The 16,597-nt window shown below is 41.4% G+C and overlaps 1 protein-coding gene across 1 annotated transcript in view; it reads right to left on the minus strand.

The window, feature by feature from the left end:
* The window catches only part of RGS6 (regulator of G protein signaling 6), a 504,882-nt gene that overhangs the window by 463,031 nt on the left and 25,254 nt on the right, over positions 1-16,597 (minus strand).

Genomic DNA, 16,597 nt, shown 5'->3' on the forward strand with positions numbered 1-16,597 from the left:
ACCTCAGACCTCCCAAAAGGCAAAAAACTTCCCACATACCTGGGTAGGGCAAAAGAAAAAAGAAAATACAGAGAAAAAATAGAATAGGGACGGGACCTGCACCAGTGGGAGGGAGCTGTGAAGGAGGAAAGGTTTCCACACACTAGAAGCCCCTTCTCTGGCGGAGACTGCGGGTGGCGGAGGGGGGAAGCTTCGGCGCCACGGAGGAGAGCGCAGCCACAGGGGTGCGGAGGGCAAAGCGGGGAGATTCCGCACAGAGGAGCGGCGCCGAGCAGCACTCACCAGCCCGAGGGGCTTGTCTGCTCAGCCGCCGGGGCGGGCGGGGGCTGAGAGCTGAGGCTCAGGCTTCGGTCGGATCCCAGGGAGAGGACTAGGGTTGGCTGCGTGAACAAAGCCTGAAGGGGCTAGTGCACCACAGCTAGCCGGGAGGGAGACCGGGAAAAAGTCTGCAGCTGCCGGAGAGGCAAGAGACCATTGTTTCCAGGTGCGCGAGGAGAGGGGATTCAGAGCGCCGCCTAAACGAACTCCAGAAACAGGCGCGAGCCGCGGCTATCAGCGCGGACCCCAGAGGCGGGCAGGAGACGCTAAGGCTGCTGCTACCACCACCAAGAAGCCCGTGTGCGAGCACAGGTCACTCTCCACACCGCCCCTCCCGGGAGCCTGTGCAGCCCGCCACGGCCAGGCTCCCGTGATACGGGGACAACTTCCCTGGGGAGAACGCACGGCGCGCCTCAGGCTGGTGCAACATCACGCCGGCCTCTGCCGCCGCAGGCTCGCCCCGCCTCCTCCGTACCCCTCCCTCCTGCCGGCCTGAGCCAGAGCCCCCGAAGCAGCTGCTCCTTTAACCCCATCCTGTCTGAGCGAAGAACAGATGACCTCAGGCGACCTACACGCAGAGGCAGGGCCAAATCCAAAGCTGAACCCCAGGAGCTGTGTGCGAGCAAAGAAGAGAAAGGGAAATCTCTCCCAGCAGCCTCAGAAGCAGCAGATTGAAGCTCCACAACTTGATGTACCTGCATCTGTGGAATACCTGAATAGACAACGAATCATCCCAAATTGAGGAAGTGGACTTTGGGAGCAATGATATATATATTTTTTTCCCTTTTTCCCTTTTTGTGAGTGTGTATGTGTATGCTTCTGTGTGTGATTTTGTCTGTATAGCTTTGCTTTTACCATTTGTCCTAGGGTTCTGTCTGTCCGTTTTTTAAATTTTTTTTTAAAGTATAGATTTTAGCACTTGTTATCATTGGTGGATTTATTTTTTGGTTTGGTTGCTCTCTTCTTTCTTTCTTTCTTTTTTTTTTATTACTTTTAAAAAAAATTTTTAATAATTATTTTTTATTTTAATAACTGTATTTTACTTTATTCTATTTTATCTTCTTCTTTCTTTCTTTCTTTTTTTTTCTCCCTTTTACTCTGAGCCATGTAGAGGACAGGCTCTTGGTGCTCCAGCCAGGCATCAGGGCTGTGCTTCTGAGGTGGGAGAGCCAAGTTCAGAACACTGGTCCACAAGAGACCTCCCAGTTCCACGTAATATCAAACGGCGAAAATCTCCCAGAGATCTCCATCTCAACGCCAAGACCCAGCTCCACTCAATGACCAGCAAGCTACAGTGCTGGAAACCCTATGCCAAACAACTAGCAAGACAGGAACACAACCCCATCCATTAGCACAGAGGCTGCCTAAACCCATAATAAGGCCACAGACACCCCAAAACACACCACCAGACGTGGACCTGCCCACCAGAAAGACAAGATCCAGCCTCATCCACCAGAACACAGGCACTAGGTCCCCTCCACCAGGAAGCCTACACAACCCAATGAACCAACCTTAGCCACTGGGGACAGACACCAAAAACAACGGGAACTACGAACCTGCAGCCTGTGAAAAGGAGACCCCAAACACAGTAATTTAAGCAAAATGAGAAGACAGAGAAACACACAGCAGATGAAGGAGCAAGGCAAAATCCCACCAGACCTAACAAATGAAGAGGAAATAGGCAGTCTACCTGAAAAAGAATTCAGAATAATAATAGTAAAGTTGATCCAAACTCTTGGAAATAGAAGGGAGAAAATACAAGAAACGTTTAACAAGGACCTATAAGAACTAAAGAGCAAACAAACAGTGATGAACAACACAATAAATGAAATTTAAAATTCTCTAGAAGGGATCAATAGAAGAATAACTGAGGCAGAAGAACGGAACAGTAACCTGGAAGATAAAATAGTGGAAACAACTACTGCAGAGCAGAATAAAGAAAAAAGAATGAAAAGAATTGAGAACAGTCTCAGAGACCTCTCAGACAACATTAAACGCACCAACATTCAAATTATAGGGGTCCCAGAAGAAGAAGAGAAAAATAAAGAAACTGAGAAAATATTTGAAGATATTATAGTTGAAAACTTCCCTAATATGGGAAAGGAAATAGTTATTCAAGTCCAGGAAGCACAGAGAGTCCAATACAGGATAAACCCAAGGAGAAACATGCCAAGACACATACTAATCAAACTATCAAAAATTAAATACAAAGAACAAATATTAAAAGCAGCAAGGGAAAAACAACAAAAAACACACAAGGGAATCCCCATAAGGTTACCAGCTGATCTTTCAGCAGAAACTCTGCAAGCCAGAAGGGAGTGGCAGGACATACTTAAAGTATTTAAGGAGAAAAACCTACAACAAAGATTACTCTACCCAGCAAGGATCTCATTCAGATTTGACAGAGAATTAAAACCTTTACAGACAAGCAAAAGTTAAGAGAACTCAGCACCACCAAACCACCTTTACAACAAATGCTACAGGAACTTCTCTAGGCAGGAAACACAAGAGAAGGAAAAGACCGACAATAACAAACCCAAAACAATTAAGAAAATGGTAATAGGAACATACATATTGATAATTATCTTAAATGTAAATGGATTAAATGCTCCCACCAAAAGACATAGATTGACTGAATGCATACAAAAACAAGACCTGTACATATACTGTCCACAAGAGACCCACTTCAGACCTAGGGACATATACAGACTGAAAGTGAGCGGATGGAAAAAGATATTCCATGGAAATGGAAATCAAAAGAAAGCTGGAGTAGCAATTCTCATATCAGACAAAACGGACTTTAAAACAAAGACAATTACAAGAGACAAAGAAGGACACTGCATAATGATCAAGGGATCAATCCAAGAAGAAGATATAACAATTGTAAATATTTATGCACCCAACATAGGAGCACCTCAATACATAAGGCAAATACTAACAGCCATAAAAGGGGAAATCAACAGTAACACAATCATAGTAGGGGACTTTAACACCCCACTTTCACCAACGGACAGATCATCCAAAATGAAAATAAATAAGGAAACAAGCTTTAAATGATACATTAAACAAGATGGACTTAATTGATATTTATAGGATATTCCACCCAAAAACAACAGAATACACATTCTTCTCAAGTGCTCATGGAACATTCTCCAGGATAGATCATATCTTGGATCACAAATCAAGCCTTGGTAAATTTAAGAAAATTGAAATCATATCAAGTATTTTTTCCGACCACAACGCTATGAGACTACATATCAATTACAGGAAAAAATCTGTAAAAAATACAAACACATGGAGGCTAAACAATATACTACTTAATAACCAAGAGATCACTGAAGAAATCAAAGAGGAAATCAAAAAATACCTAGAAACAAATGATAATGAAAACATGATGACCCAAAACGTATGGGATGCAGCAAAAGCAGTTCTAAGAAGAAAGTTTATAGCAGTACAATCCCACCTTAAGAAACAAGAAACATCTCAAATAAACACCCTAACCTTACATCTAAAGCAATTAGAGAAAGAAGAACAAAAAAACCCTCCAAAATTATCAGAAGGAAAGAAATCATAAAGACCAGATCAGAAATAAATGAAAAAGAAATGAAGGAAACGATAGCAAAGATCAATAAAACTAAAAGCTGATTCTTTGAGAAGATAAACAAAATTGATAAACCATTAGCCAGACTCATCAAGAAAAACAGGGAGAAGACTCAAATCAATAGAATTAGAAATGAAACAGGAGAAGTAACAACTGACACTGCAGAAGTACAAAGGATCATGAGAGATTACTACAAGCAACTATATGCCAATAAAATGGAAACCTGGAAGAAATGGACAAATTCTTAGAAATGCACAACCTTCCGAGACTGAACCAGGAAGAAATAGAAAATATGAACACACCAATCACAAGCACTGAAATTCAAACTGTGATTAAAAATCTTCCAACAAACAAAAGTCCAGGACCAGATGGCTTCACAGGTGAATTCTATCAAACATTTAGAGAAGAGCTAACACCTATCCTTCTCACACCCTTCCAAAATATAGCAGAGGGAGGAACACTCCCAAACTCATTCTATGAGGCCACCATCACCCTGATACCAAAACCAGACAAAGATGTCACAAAGAAAGAAAACTACAGGCCAATATCACTGATGAACATAGATGCAAAAATCCTCAACAAAATACTAGCAAACACAATCCAACAGCACATTAAAAGGATCATATATCATGATCAAGTGGGGTTTATCCCAGGAATGCAAGGATTCTTCAATATATGCAATTCAATCAATGTGATACACCATATTAACAAATTGAAGAATAAAAACCATATGATTATCTCAATAGATGCAGAGAAAGCTTTCAACAAAATTCAATACCCATTTATGATAAAAACCCTCCAGAAAGTAGGCATAGAGGGAACTTTCCTCAACATAATAAAGGCCATATATGACAAACCCACAGCCAACATTGTCCTCAATGGTGAAAAACTGAAACCATTTCCACTAAGATCAGGAACGAGACAAGGTTGTCCACTCTCACCACTATTATTCAACATAGTTTTGGAAGTTTTAGCCACAGCAATCAGAGAAGAAAAACAAATAAAAGGAATCCAAATCGGAAAAGAAGAAGTAAAGTTGTCACTGTTTGCAGATGACATGATACTATACATAGAGAATCCTAAAGATGCTACCAGAAAACTACTAGAGCAAATCAATGAATTTGGTAAAGTGGCAGGATACAAAATTAATGCACAGAAATCTCTTGCATTCCTATACACTAATGATGAAAAATCTGAAAGTGAAATTAAGAAAACACTCCCATTTACCACTGCAACAAAAAGAATAAAATATCTAGGAATAAACCTACCTAAGGAGACAAAAGACCTGTATTTTGTACACACCATTGTAAAGCAATTATACTCCAATAAAGATTTTTAAAAAACAAAGTAATAAAGTACTGATACACGTTACAATATAGATCAACCTTGAAAACATTATACTAAGTAAAAGAAACCAGACATAAAAGGTCACTGCTAAGGACTGAATATTTATGTCCCCTTAAAATTTATATGTTGAAATCCTAACCCCAAATCTGATGGTATTAGGAGGTAGAGCCTTTGGGATTTGATTAGATCATGAGGGCAGAGCCCTCATGACTGGGATTTGTGTCCTTATGAAAGAGATCCCAGAGAGCTCCCTTCTACCATGTGAGGACACAGTGAGAAGAAAGCCATCTATGAACGAGGAAGTGGGTTCTCACCACACACCAAATCTGCTTAAGCCTTGATCTTGGACTTCCCAGTCTCTAGAATGGTGAGAAATTAATCTCTATTGTTTATAAGCCACTCAGTCTACGGTATTCTATTATAGCAGCCTGAGTGGACTAAGACAGTCCTATATTGTACAATTCCATTTACACGAAATATCTAGAATAGGGAAATCTATAGAGACAGAGAGCAGATTCGTAGTTACCAGCAGCTGGGGTGGGAGGAGGGAATGGAATGGCTGCTTAATGGATATGGGGTCTCCTTTACGGATGAGGAAAACATTTTTGAACTAGATAGAGGTGATGTCTGCAGAACATTGTGAATGTATTAAATGCCACTGAAATGTATGTTTTAAAATTAATTTTAAGTTATGTGAATTTCATCTCAATTAAGAAGAATGAATTTTTCTAATTTGACCTTTTTTTTTTTAACAGCCTGAAAAGACAGCAGTGAGACAATGACAGCATATGGAATTTTTGAGTTAAAGAAGCAAGTTCAATTCTTGGTATGATGCAGTATTTGCTGGGTGACCTCGAACAAGTTAAATAACCTGTTGGGTTCCCTTTGTTACTTTCCTTTTAAAGTGAACATGTTGAATGCCTGTTATGTGCCCAGAACCATGCCAAGTCACCTTCCCCTACATTACTCTCATCAGTAAAATGTGAATTCCAGTGAGTACTCACAGGTAAGGGTCAAATAAATCGAGTGTAAAGTATTATATAAAGCCATTAAAGTCCTATACAAATGTTATCACTAATCTAAGAGCCTGCCTGGGTTATTTGCACAAAATTCAGAGGCTTTTCATCAAAGAAACCTCTATAAATACCATACTTGACAGAAAAGGCCATTTCAATTTAAAATAAAAACTCAGGAAACATTTTATTATAAAATAAGTTGGTACCAAAGGTCATCCTGTAAAAACAAATTTCGGCAGAAGATGGGGAAGAGATAGGAATTTATAATTTAAGCTAAGAATTTAATTGCCCCAAGTATCCCATTTGAATAATGTTGCTTGTTTTCTTCATCATTTATGAATCAGGGTGCATTTTAAAAGTTAGATTACAAGCAGAAATAAAGAGCATCATTCTATTATCTCTACCCACTGTAATATCAGTATTTCTATGAATATTGTACTACATGAAAACACTCATTATTATTCTAATCAGTAGCTTTTAAAGTTAAATGAACAACACACTGTTTCATTTTTCAACAACTACTTATTTACCTACTCTTTTGCCTGAACACAGAATATGACACAGCATGAAAAACAAAATCTGAGCCCATTTATGTATCTCATTTATCTGCGTAACAGAGTCATCTTGGGTTTCTATTGCTTTATTTTAAAACGAACACTTTCACTTTAATGAGCATATTATCTTCCACCCAGAAAACTGTGCAATAATAGCAAGTTTGGAAATGAAACAATCGTGAAACAATCGTGTCAGCCCTCCTTTCGCCTTTCCCTGGCCACCCCTCCACCCCCAAGAGCAACATTCCTGTGTGTTAAAACAGGCTGGTGTCCCAGGCTCTGGACTTTAGACTGCTCAGTAAATGTACATAGCCTCTATGTTTGGAACTTTAGTGAGTCTAATATGTAGTAGAAAAGCTTCTATTTTTGGTTCCTCTATTAACTCGTTTTGAAATTCAGACGAGTCATTTAACTTTTCTGTGTCTAGAAAGAAGCATTTCTAAAATAGTGATGCAACCACTTTCTAGTCTACATGTCAACAGATGTTAGAGAGTACTAGATGTGAAACCTACACAGGTAAGGATGTTCTAATTAAATCATTGACTATAGAGCTGGGTTCCTAAAATTAAAGAACTAGATTTTCATTCACTACAACATAGTATAAATATTTATTTTTAAATGAAGTACAATAAAAATGAAGTAGGAGTACTTTAAATTTAGTGGTGGAGAAAAACAAAACCTTCTTTAGGTTACTTAGATATACATGTATATACGTACAGTAAATAATATAGGGACTTTTAATATTTGTGAATGTTTTTCTGAAAACACACAACTACATTTCAATAGAAAGAAAACACGTTAGTAATAATATTTTTCTCTAGTCGCTTTCAACTAACAGAAGAGGAAAACTGCAAATGTGTTACAACCACGCATTTCACAATCTCCGAGACATGATAGCTTAGTGGCGACAAGCTGGCCTCTCTCATCAGACAGATCTATGTCTCTATGTCTCAATCCAGGCTCCACTCACTAGCTGTGTGGTCTGAGGCAAGTTACTTCACGTCTCTGTGCCTTTGTTTCCTTATCTGTCACAAACCACAGTCCCAGCATAGTTGAAAACCCTCTGAACTGAGAAGCCTGGATCCCCCACCTGATCTGCAACTAACTAGCTGTTGGAACCAGGTCAAGCCACAGCCCCAGTGGACATTAGCTATACATCCTTAGTATTCCAGCTCCGTCCTAGAACCTCAGAATTTCACATTTCTAACTTTTCTTCAGAGACTCACCAGAATGTTCCATGCCACCTCTCTTCCATCATCACTGCTTATATGCTAGCTCTTCTCCTCTAATCATGACGATGTTCATGTTTAACTTCTCAAAGAATCACCAAACTGGTAAGCTAGAGCATCCCCTCCCAGACTCAGCATCCCTCCCCGTGGAGCAATTCCTGTAATACTACCACCCACCACTAGGTGCCGTGGGACTCAACGTTTAATCTTGGAGCAAACACTGAGAATCCAATTGCACAAAGCTCCATGCTTTGTGCTGGAGATATAAAGATAAATCAGACACAGATCGTCTCTCCTTAAAATGTTCAGAGTCCAGGAGGGGTGACACATGTCCAAAAATGCAGGACACTAATATGTGGGTGCTCAGTTATGACAGCACAGAGCAGGAAGAGGTGGCAACTACGATCAAAGCAGAAGGATGAACAGGAGTCTGGGGGAGGCAGAAGAGGCCCTTCCAGCCTGGGTCCCAACACAGGTATGAACATCTGAAGCCGCAGAAGTGGTAGACACCCGGGAGGAAAAACACATGACGATGATCTGATCTCAAGGAGATTAAGTGGAAGACAGTCAAATGTGGAGAGTGAAATAACAGGGATTTGCACCTAGCTGAATTCATATGACTTTGCTCACTTGTTTATCAGGGACCTCCACTGCTAGAGAGCCAGTTCTGCCTGGGCAGAGTCTTTGTTGGTGGGGTTTACCACTCTATTCCTGGCACCTAGAAGGTACTCAAACTTTTTTTTTAATTAATTAATTTATTAATTTATTTATTTTTGACTGCATTGGGTCTTTGTTGCTGCGCGCGGGCTTTCTCTAGTTGCGGCGAGCGGGGGCTACGCTTCGCTGTGGTGCGCGGGCTTCTCATTGCAGTGGCTTCTCTTGTTGCAGAGCACGGGCTCTATGCGCATGGGCTTCAGTAGTTGTGGCGCACAGGCTCAGTAGCTGTGGCTCGCGGGCTTAGCTGCACCACGGCATGTGGGATCTTTCCGGACCAGGGCTCGAACCAGTGTCTCCTGCATTGGCAGGCAGATTCTTAATATTTTTAATGAATGACAGAACTGATAAGATTTCACTAAGATGCAGTGTACTCCGTCTAGAACACTCATCTGGTTAACAAGCCATTAAAACTGCTCAGCAAAGAAGGCTCTTTATCAACAAAGACCTAGAGATGGAATCACACATGAAGATTTCCCCCAGGGTTTATTGACATGGACCAGCCCTGAACTCAGGAATCCACTTTTGGAAAGCAATTTAGATCAGAAGGAATATGTGGGAGGGTGGAAAGTATAGTGAGGAGGGACCCGGTGAATAACAGAACAATTGAGCATCTATGACTCAAACTCTGATTAGTAAATCTTTTGAAAGTCAGGACTGCAATTCACTCCAAACTTACATTGCATTTGTAGCTTCAGTTACAACAAATGCCAGCTGTTTTCCTTTGTAATGCCAGCCCCTTAGCAAGCAAAGCCTAGGGTCCAGCAGATAATGATGCTGAGCAGGGCAGGTAGGAAGGACCTCCATGATGTGGAAAAGGGAGGGGCTTTGAAGTCAGACCAGGAATCGCATCTCAGCTCTGGCCACACCAAGGCTGCTGTGTGGCCTTTGGCAATTGATTCCTCCACCCTAAACTTCCAGCTCTTCACCTGGAAGCAGAGAACCCTCTACTTTGCAGGGTTGCTTTTGAAGAGGGAATAAAACAAGTCACACGAATTTCCTTGGCACTGAATGAATTGTTGCAACTGACCAGCAGTCTTATTTTTGGCCAGTGTTTGGCCAAGTGAAATTGCCAGGCCACTGACATCAGAATCATTGGAGAAAGCCTTCCTCCTCCTCAGGTATTCTGACTCAGTGCATCTGAGATGGAGCCATTAGCAGTTTCACAAGCTTCTCGGGTGATCCTGATACACAACTAAGCAGCAGACCACTACAATTACACTACAACGCCACTAAAACCAGCATCACACGCAGCAAGAAGCCCTACACATCATGCTCGCCACTTCTAGCGTCCAGCCCTTGAAACCCTATTCAGGGAAATACCTTTCAGGAGAGGCAACCAAACCCTGCTGGTAATATTAGTCTGAATATTTATGCTGCCACATAAGAATTTCTGTTGGTGCCATTTCCTCCCCTCCGTGTTATATCCAATTCACATTGTTTGCCTCGGCCCATTAAAACCCAGTGGATTTTTTTTCTGACATCAGCAATGCTAAGTACGTCAGAAAAAAAAAAAAAATTTACAAGATGTGTGCTAGCTCAGTAGTACAAGCTTGTTTATACAGCTCTAATCTGACTGAGTGGGCAGGAACCTCAAGAGGGAAGAAAGAAGAGCAATAGCTCTAAAGAACAAATAACTCTTTCTATTACTGCAGAGTCTGCCAACTTGACGTCTCCTATATACTCAAAGTTCAGACGCTCCATGACAGCTCAAGTGTCTGTTTCAAGTAATGCACCAAAGATCTGAAAACAAGGCACTAGAGCTCAGCCCCTAGGGGCCAATGCTGCCGGCAATGCCAGGCACCCAGTATTTTACTAGACTGTAATCGCTTGATCATTTTAGGACTTCAGCTAGAACTCAGGGGTTCCCAAAAGCTGGTCCAAGGACCTGAACCAGACTAGGAGCCTCAGAGTCACTGGAGAGGGGGGCAGATTATAAAGATACATGTTCTTGGTTCCCAGGCTCCAGAAATTCTGATCCAGTAGGCCTAGGATGGTCCGTGGAGATGTATAAATGAAACGTTCCCCAGGTGATTTGGAAGAACAGTCAGGATAGGGAACTAGTGACCTAGATTCCACGGAGCCTGCCTTCTCTTCGCCTGATCCCTTCATCCCGCCCCATGCTGCCGACAGTCTGGGCCAGGCCACCTCAGCCATGCTGAGGTGGGGCTCCTTTAACTTCCCTTGAATTTGGCCAGAAACTCACTGTGATGGATAAAGCCAGGGTCCTGAGGTCAAAGAACTGGCTCTCAGTCCCGGCCATGCCACTTAAGAGCTGTGACCATGAACAGCGTACTGCTATGCTTATTTAGCCTCTCTGAGCCTTGGTTTCCTCATCCATAAAATGGAACAAATACTCATCACCTGTACCAGTGGTTCTCCGCCTTCCCTGCTCATTAGAATCACCCAGATGATGACAGAAACTCTAACAGGTGGATGTTATCACTCCCGCGCTACAGATGAGAAAACTGAAGCTTGAGAACATGGGTCACTTGCCCAAAGTATCAATAAAACAGCTTGTCAGCCAAGAATCTAGAATTCAAATCCAGGACTGACTGCAATACCCACAGAGTTTCCAATAGGGCAGCTTGGTCTCCAGTGAAATCACTGATACACAGTATTTAAAACAAAATTTTGTAAATATACAAATTTCAGTATATACTTAAATACACAGTATTTAGCACCTATAGACTAATTATAGCATACTCAGTAGCAGGTACTTCTGGTACATAGTACAACTGGTACATAGTAGGTTCTCAACTAATTAATGGGTCTTTCCTTCTTCTTGCTAGTGTATCAGTGAAGCTGACATCCCCATACCAATCCTACCTGAAGACATAGGAATAAATACAATCTTCCCTAAGTTGCTTGACTGCCTGACAGCCTAAACAAACTAATCTACCAAAGCTACTTGTAAAGAAAATTATTTTTGCAATCCTTCTATTAAACAAAAGTCCTAAAAAAAATTCAGCTGGGAGGGAGAAGTGGAAAGTTCTTCACATAACAGGATGCACTTGGCTGTGTGATGTGCCTCACAGTCTATTACTGCAGTCGCTGCTTGAAGTTCAGGTCCACCAGGAATCCTCTCTCACCAGGGGCTTTGAACTCCACACGGCTCTGGACACGCAGAGCCCGCCACCTCCTCACTGACTCCTTCTGCCTTCTGAATTCTTCTTCTGTAAACAGCATGCCCACTATGTCCTTCCACCTCCTCTCTGAACTCCGACTTTCTGTGACCTTCATTGAACCCTGGCTTCCCCCAAAGACATCCCCTCCCTGAAGCCTAGTGGTCTTCACCCCACCTATCTCAAGACCAAGAAGTAAAGCAAGCATCCTCCTGGCTCTCCACTGCTGCTTCAAATGATTTCCCGCCCATCTTCCTACACAAACCCCTACCCTCATGACATTCAGACCACCTGGCCATGCCACTGTCTACCCATTCTCACTGCTATTTCCTACCTCTCTCCTGTTAAGCCTTTTCATTTCCTAAAGATTCCAGCTTCGAGGTCTCAGAGGTTTTCTCCATCCCTTGGTCAACCTCAGTGACTTTAACATTAGAGCCAAAGCTGGTTTCTCCACCCTTTTCTTTCCTCATCTGAACCCTTTTCCTTCATCCCTCCTCCTCAGCTACCATCTTGCAAAGCCACATGCGGAAACTTGCCATCGCTGGTGACCGTACCACCTCAAATCCCAACACAAGTTGAGAAGGTACACTCTGTCCATTGCCCCTCTTTCCAGGTCACTTATTGAACATTCTCTACAAATATTCAATCCATTTCAACCACACCTTTGGTACTATTCATTACTGCTCTTCACTGTGCCTTCACTTTCTTCTCCCCCTGGCTCCGTCATTATAATCACTCATCATCAGTCCTTTGCAAATATCCTCAACTTCCTCACCTCCCCCTTTCTGTGTCATATTTCCTGACAAAACTCCAACACCGAGGGAACCCGACTCTCTGCCATATGATATCCAAGCTCACATCCGAGCAGGTGAATGCTTTGGGGTGGGGAGGAAATCACTCACCAGGCTGACAAGCTGCATTTTAAATTTTTTTTTTTTTATTTTTTATTTATTTATTTATTTATGGCTGTGTTGGGTCTTCGTTTCTGTGCGAGGGCTTTCTCTAGTTGCAGCAAGCGGGGGCCACTCTTCATCACGGTGCGCGGGCCTCTCACCATCGTGGCCTCTCTTGTTGCGGAGCACAGGCTCCAGACGCGCAGGCACAGTAGCTGTGGCTCACGGGCCCAGTTGCTCCGCGGCACGTGGGATCTTCCCAGACCAGGGCTCGAACCTGTGTCCCCTGCATTAGCAGGCAGATTCTCAACCACTGCGCCACCAGGGAAGCCCACAAGCTGCATTTTAAATTCATGAGTGCAAACTTTAAGTGAGTTAGCCATAAATAAATGAATAAATAAATAAGTAAATTAGTTAGTTAGTTCGTCAACACTGCCCACCAAACCTAAAAGGTTTTCCTGTCAAGCTTGCTCTCTCCCCTTCTGAGTTGGCTATCTCATAACTTCTCCTTGTTCGAGCTTCACACACGGTCTCAGTTGATGGGCTCACTTCAAAATCTGTTGAAGAAATGAAAGCCGGCAGAAGGCAAGTCTCTCATCTTGAGACACCCTCACCTAAACCACCATGTTCTTGGTCTTCCTTCCACTGCAATAGGGGAAGTGCTGTTGCATTTACAGAAGGGAAGCCGCTCCACCTTTGCCCTTAATTGGAAGGTGATAGAACGTTGTTCCTCATCTACACCCTCCCACCACACCGACAGGCTCCGGTATAACAACAGTGGGTTACAGCTCAAAGACCTCCAAGACACTGTCTCTGAAGAGCACATAGGGAAACCTTAATTTAAGAGAGTAGGCGAAAACAAGAACACCAGGGGAATTTGAAGCTTCTCACACTTACAACTACAGCAAACATTGAGCACAGCCCAACTCCTGGCCAGATTAAATAAAACCTCACGGGAAAGGCCTGGTTACTTCAGTTTCTATTACCTGATACATTGTGTTTGGCTTTCAGCAAAAAATCATGAGCCATGCTAACAGGCAAGGGAAAAACACAATCTGAAGAGACAAGCAGTCATGAAAACCAGATGTGACACAGATGTTGAAATTATCAGACATGAAATTTAAAATAACTATGATTAAATGTTAAAGGTTCTAATGGAAAAATAGATGGTAATGAAAGCAGAGATAGAAACTCTTTTTTAAAAAAAAAAAAACTCCTTAAAAAGGAAATGCTAAAAGTCAAAAACACTGTAACAAATGAAGAATGCCTTCAATGGACTCATTGGTGGACTCTAAATGGCCACGGAAAAATTCAGTGAGCTTGAGGTCAATAGAAACTTCCCAAACTGAAAAACAAGGAGAAAAAAAATTTTAATGGAACAGAACATCCAAAGACTATGGTACATATCAAAAGGCATTAAGTGTAATTGTAGTACCAGAAGGAAAAGAAAGAGAAAGGAGAAGAAGAAATATTTGTAGGAATAATGACTGAGAATTTTCTAAAGTTAATGACATACACCAAAACACAGATCCAGAAAGATCAGAGACCACCAATCAGTATACATGAAAACAGAACAAAACAGATCACTACACCTAGACATATTCTATTCAAAGTGCAGAAAATCAAAGAGAAAATCTTGAAAGAAACCAGAAGAAAAACCTTAACTATGTAAGAACAAGGATAAGAATTACAGGGGGCTTCTCACCAGAAATCATACAAATGAGAGTACAGGCAAATACTTAAAATGTTTTTTTTTTTAACATCTTTATTGGAGTATAATTGCTTTACAATGGTGTGTTAGTTTCTAAATACTTAAAATGTTGAAAGAAAAAAAACACCAACCTGGAATTCTACATCTAGTGAAATGATCCTTCGAAAGTGAAGGAAAACTAAATTTTCTCAGATCAATACTGAGTGAGTTCGTCACCAACTGACTTGCCTGCAAGAAATGCTAGGAGTTCTTCAGGCAGAGGAAAATCATATAGGTCAGAAACTTAGATCTACCAAATGAAACAGCATATGTCAGGGAAGAAATAAAGGGAAATAAAAAGTAAAGGGAAATAAAATCTTTTATTTTCTTATTCTAAATTGATCTAAGAGAAAGGAATAAGACTCTTTTGAACAGTGTTCGTGGGACAGAAAAAAAATATTTTTACAAAGATTAGCATATCAATGCCTAACACAGAGCTCTAAAATAGCCCTTGACAATCAGCTAGTCTAAGGGTTGGCAAAGTAGGGCCCTTGGGACAAACCTAGCCTGCTGCCTGTTTTTCTTTTAAATGTTTTTTTATTGTGGTAAAAGTCACATAATATAAAACATACTATTTTAACCATATTTAACTGTACAGTTCAGTGACACTAAGTACATTCACATTGTTGTGCAACTCTCACCATCATCCAGCTCCCAAATTTTTCACCTTCCTAAAGTGAAACTCTGTCCCTATTAAACACTAACTCCCCATTCCCCCTCCCCACCCTGACCCCCGTGCCTGTTTTTGTGTGGTCTGTTAGCTAAGAATGATTTTTACCTTTTCAGATGGTTGAAAAAAGTTAAAAGAAGAATAATATTTTATGACACTTGAAAACTGTACAGAAATCGAAGTTCTGTGCCCATAAACAAAGTTCTATAAACGCCCATCTGTTTCCTTATCGCCTTGGCTGCTTTTGTACTACAAGGGCAGAGCTCAGTAGCTGCAGCAGAGACCATGCGGCCCACAGAGCTCAAAGCACTTACTCTTTGATCCTTTACACAAAATTTTTTCTGTTCCCTGAACATGCCCAATCACTTAATTTTTCAGAGGCTGAAACCAAGGCCTGGGAGGTAGAGTTACACTAGCATGTCATCTTCCTGGTCAGTAACAAAGCAGCATGAAAATGCAGGTCTTCGGATCCCAAGTGCCTGTCCTCTCGCATTAGAGGACTTATATAAGTATGGATTCTAAGATCACAGTGTCTAACACTACTGACTAATAGTGACTAATATTACTGACTCTGGGGACTGCAGAATTAACAATTTATTATTCTCTTATTTCACAGGAAAGGTGGCATGACTGCTACAGGAGAAATAGGAGTGATAGGGAAGCTTTGCCAGTTTCTATGCACAAGAATGGGATGACTAAGAGATGAAGAGGATGGCATGTTCCCAGGGGACCAAGATGAAAAGCACTTGGATTGGCTTTTTTTTTTAAGAATGTCAGTTATATTCCTTGGGATTTTGTTTTTTTCTTTCTTCTTCTTTTAATTGTAAGAACAGGTAAAAATCAGTATCTTTACAACTGGGCACTTAAATACGGGGCCCAGCTCTTTTATGACTCTACAGTGCATACATGTGAAGTCGCAGTAGTAGGTGTCTCCCCTTCTGGAGAGAGCAACACCGGACAAAAGAAAGGTCTATTCATAAAGCTCACCAGGCAGGAGCAATACAGGTCAAAGAAACAGCAACTGAATAGGTTCCTGAGGGTATGATTTTACTCATATTATGTAGATAGAAGACAAAAATAGTTCAACTTAGAATGTTCCATATCCAACCCCTGAGAACAACTAGAAAAGTTGGATACAATTTTAAAAGAAGTGCTCCCAAGGCAATGAGGACACATGGAGAAAAGGGAAGTGCAGAGGAGAACAGACATTCCATGAAACATTGCTTTAAGGTGTCTTGTCAAATCCAACATCCACTCATGAAAATACTCTGAGCAAATTTTGAATGTAAGGGAACTTGCTTAATTTGATAAGGGGTATTTTAAAAACACATACAGTGACTCTGGAAGCTTTCCCACTGAGATTAGGAATGAGACAACGAT

This window comes from Balaenoptera borealis, assembly GCF_965194805.1.
Source record: "Balaenoptera borealis genome assembly, chromosome: 3".
NCBI lineage: Eukaryota > Metazoa > Chordata > Mammalia > Artiodactyla > Balaenopteridae > Balaenoptera > Balaenoptera borealis.